This window comes from Chiloscyllium plagiosum, unplaced genomic scaffold, assembly GCF_037043375.1.
Source record: "Chiloscyllium plagiosum isolate Xiang-an unplaced genomic scaffold, Cpla_swu_hap1 HiC_scaffold_36, whole genome shotgun sequence".
Classification (NCBI taxonomy): Eukaryota; Metazoa; Chordata; class Chondrichthyes; order Orectolobiformes; family Hemiscylliidae; genus Chiloscyllium; species Chiloscyllium plagiosum.
The window spans coordinates 39101113-39107112 of record NW_028270174.1 but is presented as its reverse complement, the minus strand read 5'-3'; positions in this window follow the sequence as shown (position 1 = coordinate 39107112).

Sequence of the window (6000 nt, the reverse complement as noted above, 5' to 3'; positions counted from 1 at the left end):
GACAGTGGCCCGGTATGGAGTGTGGTGACAGTGGCCCGGTATTGAATATGGTGACAGTGGCTTGGTATGGAGTGTGGTGGCAGTGGCCTGTATGGAGTGTGGTGACAGTGGTCTGGTATGGAGTGCGGTGGCTCTGGCCCAGTATGGAGTGTGGTGACTGTGGCGCGGTATGGAATATGGTGTCAGTGGCTCGGTATGGAGTGTGGTGACAGTGGCCTGATAAGGAGTGTGATGACAGTGGCCTGGTATGGGGTGTGGTGGCAATGGCCCGGTATGGAGTGTGGTGGCTGTGGGTTGGTATAGAGAGTGGTGACAGTGGTCTGGTATTGAGGGTGGTGACAGAGGCCTGGTATGGAGTGTGGTGACAGTGGCCCGGTATGGTATGTCGTGGCAGTGGCCTGGTATGGAGTGTGGTGACAGCGGCCTGGTATGGAGTGCGGTGGCTTTGGCCCGGTATGGAGGGTGGTGACTGTGGCCTGGTATGGAATGTGGTGACAGTGGCCTGCTATTGAGGGTGCTGACAGAGGTCCAGAATTGAGTGTGGTGACAGTGGCCCGGTATGGAGTGTGGTGACAGTGGCCCAGTATGGAGTGAGATGACTGTTGCCTGGTATGGAGTGCGGTGACTGTGGCCCAGTATGGAGTGTGGTGACTGTGGTCCGGTATGGAGTGTGGTGACAGTGGCCTAGTTTGGAGTGTGGTGGCTGTGGCCCGGTTTGGAGTGTGGTGACTGTGGCCTGGTATGGAGTGTGGTGGCTGTGTTCCGGTATAGAGTGTGGTGTCTGTGGCCTGGTATGGAGTGTGGTGACAGTGGCCCGGTATGAAGTGTGGTGATAATGGCCTGGTATGGAGGGTGGTGACAGTGGTCTGATTAGATTAAATTACATTACAGTGTGGAAACAGGCCCTTCAGCCCAACATGTCCACACCGACCCGCCGAAGCGCAACCCACCCATACCCCTACATTTACCCCTTACCTAACACTACGGGCAATTTGGCATGGCCAATTCACCTGACCTGCACATCTTTTGGACTGTGGGAGGAAACCGGAGCACCCGGAGGAAACCCACGCAGACACGGGGAGAATGTGCAAACTCCACACAGTCAGTCGCCTGAGGCGGGAATTGAACCCTGGTCTCTTGCACTGTGAGGCAGCAGTGCTAACCACTGTGCCACCGTGCCGCCCACCGTGCCGTCTGGTGTGGAGTGTGGTGACTGGCCCAGTATGGTGTGTGGTGACAGTTGCCCCGTAAGGATGGTGGTGACAATGGCCTGGTATGGAGTGTGGTGACAGTGGTCTGGTATGGAGTGTGGTGACAATGGCCTGGTATGGAGTGTGGTGACAATGGTCTGGTATGGAGGGTGGTGACAATGGCCTGGTATGGAGGGTGGTGACTGTGGCCCAGTATGGTGTGTGGTGACAGTTGCCCGGTAAGGACGGTGGTGACAGTGGCCCCGTATGGACTATGGTGACTGTGGCACGGTATGGAGTGTGGTGACAGTGGCCCGGTATGGAGTGTAGTGACAGTGGCCTGGTATGGTGTGTGGTGACAGAGGCCCGGTACTGAGTGTGGTGACAGTAGCCCAGTGTGGAGAGTGGTGAAAGTGGCCTGGTATGGAGTGTGGTGACAGTGGCCTGGTATCGAGGGTAGTGGCTGTGGCTCGGTATGGAGTGTGCTGACTGTGGCCCGGTATGGAGTGTGGTGACAGTGGCCCGGTATGCAGTCTGGTGACAGTGGCCCGGTATGGGGTGTGGTGACAGTGTCCTGGTATGGAGTGTGGTGGCTGTGGTCCGGTATGGAGTGTGGTGGCTCTGGCCTGGTATGGAGTGTGGTGGCTGTGGTTGGTATGGAGTATGGTGGCTCTGGCCTGGTATCGAGGGTGGTGACAGAGGCCCGGTATGGAGTGTGGTGAAAGTGGCCTGGTGTGGAGAGTGGTGGCTGTGGCTCGGTATGGAGTGTGCTGACTGTGGCCCGGTATGGAGTGTGGTGACAGTGGCCTGGTATGTAGTGTGGTGACAGTGGCCCGGTATGGAGTGTGGTGACAGTGGCCCAGTATGGAGTGAGATGACTGTTGCCTGGTATGGAGTGTGGTGACTGTGGCCCAGTATGGAGTGTGGTGACTGTGGCCCGGTATGGAGTGTGGTGACAGTGGCCTGGTATGTAGTGTGATGACTGTTGCATGGTATGGAGTGTGGTGCCTGTGGCCCAGTATGGAGTGTGGTGGCTGTGGCCTGGTATGGAGTGTGGTGGCTGTGGCCCGGTATGGAGTGTGGTGGCTGTGGCCTGGTATGGAGTGCCGTGACTGTGGCCCGGTATGGAGTGTGGTAACTGTGGCCTGGTATGGAGTGTGGTGACAGTGGCTGGGTATGGAATATGGTGACAGTGGCTCGGTATGGAGTGTTGTGACAGTGGCCTGGTATTGAGTGTGGTGACTGTGGCCCGGTATGGAGTGTGGTGGCTGTGGCCTGGTATGGAGTGCCGTGACTGTGGCCCAGTATGGAGTGTGGTGACAGTGGCCCGGTATGGAATATGGTGACAGTGGCTCGGTATGGATTGTGGTGACAGTGGCCTGTATGGAGTGTGGTGACTGTGGCCCGGTATGGAGTGTGGTGGCTGTGGCCTGGTATGGAGTGCCGTGACTGTGGCCCAGTATGGAGTGTGGTGACAGTGGCCCGGTATGGAATATGGTGACAGTGGCTCGGTATGGAGTGTGGTGGCTCTGGCCTGGTATGGAGTGTGGTGACTGTGGCCCGGTATGGAGTGTGGTGGCTTTGGGCTGGTATGGAGTGTGGTGACAGTGGTCTGGTATGGAGTGTGGTGCCTGTGGCCCGGTATGGAGTGTGGTGACAGTGGTCTGGTATGGAGTGTGGTGACAGTTGCCCGGTATGGAGTGTGATGACAGTGGCCCGGTATGGAGTGTGGTGACAGTGGCCCAGTATGGAATATGGTGACAGTGGCTCGGTATGGATTTTGGTGACAGTAGCCTGTATGGAGTGTGGTGACTGTGACCCGGTATGGAGTGTGGTGACTGCGGCCTGGTATGGAGTGTGGTGACAGTGGCCCGGTATGGAATATGGTGACAGTGGCTCGGTATGGAGTGTGGTGACAGTGGCCTGTATGGAGTGTGGTGGCTGTGGTCTGGTATGGAGTGTGGTGACAGTGGCCCGGTATGGAGTGTGGTGACAGTGGCCTGGTATGAAGTGTGGTGACAATGGCCTGGTATGGAGGGTGGAGACAGTGGCCTGTATGGAGTGTGGTGACTGTGGCCCGGTATGGAGAGTGGTGGCTGTGGGCTGGTATGGAGTGTGGTGGCTGTGGTCTGGTACGGAGTGTGGTGACAGTGGCTTGGTATGGCGTGTGGTGACAGTGGCCCGCAATGGTGTGTCGTGGCAGTGGCCTGGTATGGAGTGTGGTGACAGTGGCCTGGTATGGAGTATGGTGGCTTTGGCCCGGTATGGAGTGTGGTGACAGTGGCCTGGTATGCAGTGTGGTGACAGAGGCCCGGTGTGGAGTGTGGTGACAGTGGCCCGGTATGGAGTGTGGTGACAGTGGCCCGGTATGAAGCGTGGTGACAATGGCCTGGTATGGAGGGTGGAGATAGTGGCCTGTATGGAGTGTGGTGACTGTGGCCCGGTATGGAGAGTGGTGGCTGTGGGCTGGTATGGAGTGTGGTGGCTGTGGTCTGGTATGGAGTGTGGTGGCTGTGGTCCGGCATGGAGTGTGGTGGCTGTGGCCTGGTATGGAGTGTGGTGACTGTGTCCCGGTATGGAGTGAGGTGAATGTGGCCCGGTATGGAGTGTGGTGACAGTGTCCTGGTATGGAGTGTGGTGGCTGTGGTCCGGCGTGGAGTGTGGTGGCTCTGGCCTGGTATGGAGTGTGGTGACTGTGGCCCGGTATGGAGTGTGGTGACAGTGGCCTGGTATTGAGTGTGGTGCCTGTGGCCCGGTATGAAGTGTGGTGACAATGGCTTGGTATGGAGGGTGGAGACAGTGGTCTGGTATGGAGTGTGGTGACAGTTGCCCGGTATGGAGGGTGGTGAGAGTTGCCCGGTATGGAGTGTGGTGGCTGTGGCCCGGTATGGAGTGTGGTGACAGTGGTCTGGTATGGAGTGTGTGGTGGCTCTGGCCCAGTATGGAGTGTGGTGACTGTGGCCTGGTATGGAGTGTGGTGACAGTGGCCCGGTATTGAATATGGTGACAGTGGCTCGGTATGGAGTGTGGTGACAGTGGCCTGTATGGAGTGTGGTGACTGTGGCCTGGTATGGAGTGTGGTGACTGTGGCCTGGTATGGAGTGTGGTGACAGTGGCCCGGTATGGAATATTGTGACAGTGGCTCGGTATGGAGTGTGGTGACATTGGCTGTATGGAGTGTGATGACTGTGGCCCGGTATGCAGTGTGGTGACAGTGGCCCGGTATGGAGAGTGGTGGCTGTGGGCTGGTATGGAGAGTGGTGGCTGTGGGCTGGTATGGTGTGTGGTGACAGTGGCCTGTATGGAGTGTGGTGGCTGTGGTCTGGTATGGAGTGTGGTGACAGTGGCCCGGTATGGAGTGTGGTGACAGTGGCCTGGTATGAAGTGTGGTGACAATGGCCTGTTATGGAGGGTGGAGACAGTGGCCTGTATGGAGTGTGGTGACTGTGGCCCGGTATGGAGAGTGGTGGCTGTGGGCTGGTATGGAGTGTGGTGGCTGTGGTCTGGTACGGAGTGTGGTGACAGTGGCTTGGTATGGCGTGTGGTGACAGTGGCCCGCAATGGTGTGTCGTGGCAGTGGCCTGGTATGGAGTGTGGTGACAGTGGCCTGGTATGGAGTATGGTGGCTTTGGCCCGGTATGGAGTGTGGTGACAGTGGCCTGGTATGCAGTGTGGTGACAGAGGCCCGGTGTGGAGTGTGGTGACAGTGGCCCGGTATGGAGTGTGGTGACAGTGGCCCGGTATGGAGAGTGGTGGCTGTGGGCTGGTATGGAGTGTGGTGGCTGTGGTCTGGTATGGAGTGTGGTGGCTGTGGCCTGGTATGGAGTGCCGTGACTGTGGCCCAGTATGGAGTGTGGTGACAGTGGCCCGGTATGGAATATGGTGACAGTGGCTCGGTATGGATTGTGGTGACAGTGGCCTGTATGGAGTGTGGTGACTGTGGCCCGGTATGGAGTGTGGTGGCTGTGGCCTGGTATGGAGTGCCGTGACTGTGGCCCAGTATGGAGTGTGGTGACAGTGGCCCGGTATGGAATATGGTGACAGTGGCTCGGTATGGAGTGTGGTGGCTCTGGCCTGGTATGGAGTGTGGTGACTGTGGCCCGGTATGGAGTGTGGTGGCTTTGGGCTGGTATGGAGTGTGGTGGCTGTGGTCTGGTACGGAGTGTGGTGGCTGTGTTCCGGTATAGAGTGTGGTGTCTGTGGCCTGGTATGGAGTGTGGTGCCTGTGGCCCGGTATGGAGTGTGGTGACAGTGGTCTGGTATGGAGTGTGGTGACAGTTGCCCGGTATGGAGTGTGATGACAGTGGCCCGGTATGGAGTGTGGTGACAGTGGCCCAGTATGGAATATGGTGACAGTGGCTCGGTATGGATTTTGGTGACAGTAGCCTGTATGGAGTGTGGTGACTGTGACCCGGTATGGAGTGTGGTGACTGCGGCCTGGTATGGAGTGTGGTGACAGTGGCCCGGTATGGAATATGGTGACAGTGGCTCGGTATGGAGTGTGGTGACAGTGGCCTGTATGGAGTGTGGTGGCTGTGGTCTGGTATGGAGTGTGGTGACAGTGGCCCGGTATGGAGTGTGGTGACAGTGGCCTGGTATGAAGTGTGGTGACAATGGCCTGGTATGGAGGGTGGAGACAGTGGCCTGTATGGAGTGTGGTGACTGTGGCCCGGTATGGAGAGTGGTGGCTGTGGGCTGGTATGGAGTGTGGTGGCTGTGGTCTGGTACGGAGTGTGGTGACAGTGGCTTGGTATGGCGTGTGGTGACAGTGGCCCGCAATGGTGTGTCGTGGCAGTGGCCTGGTATGGAG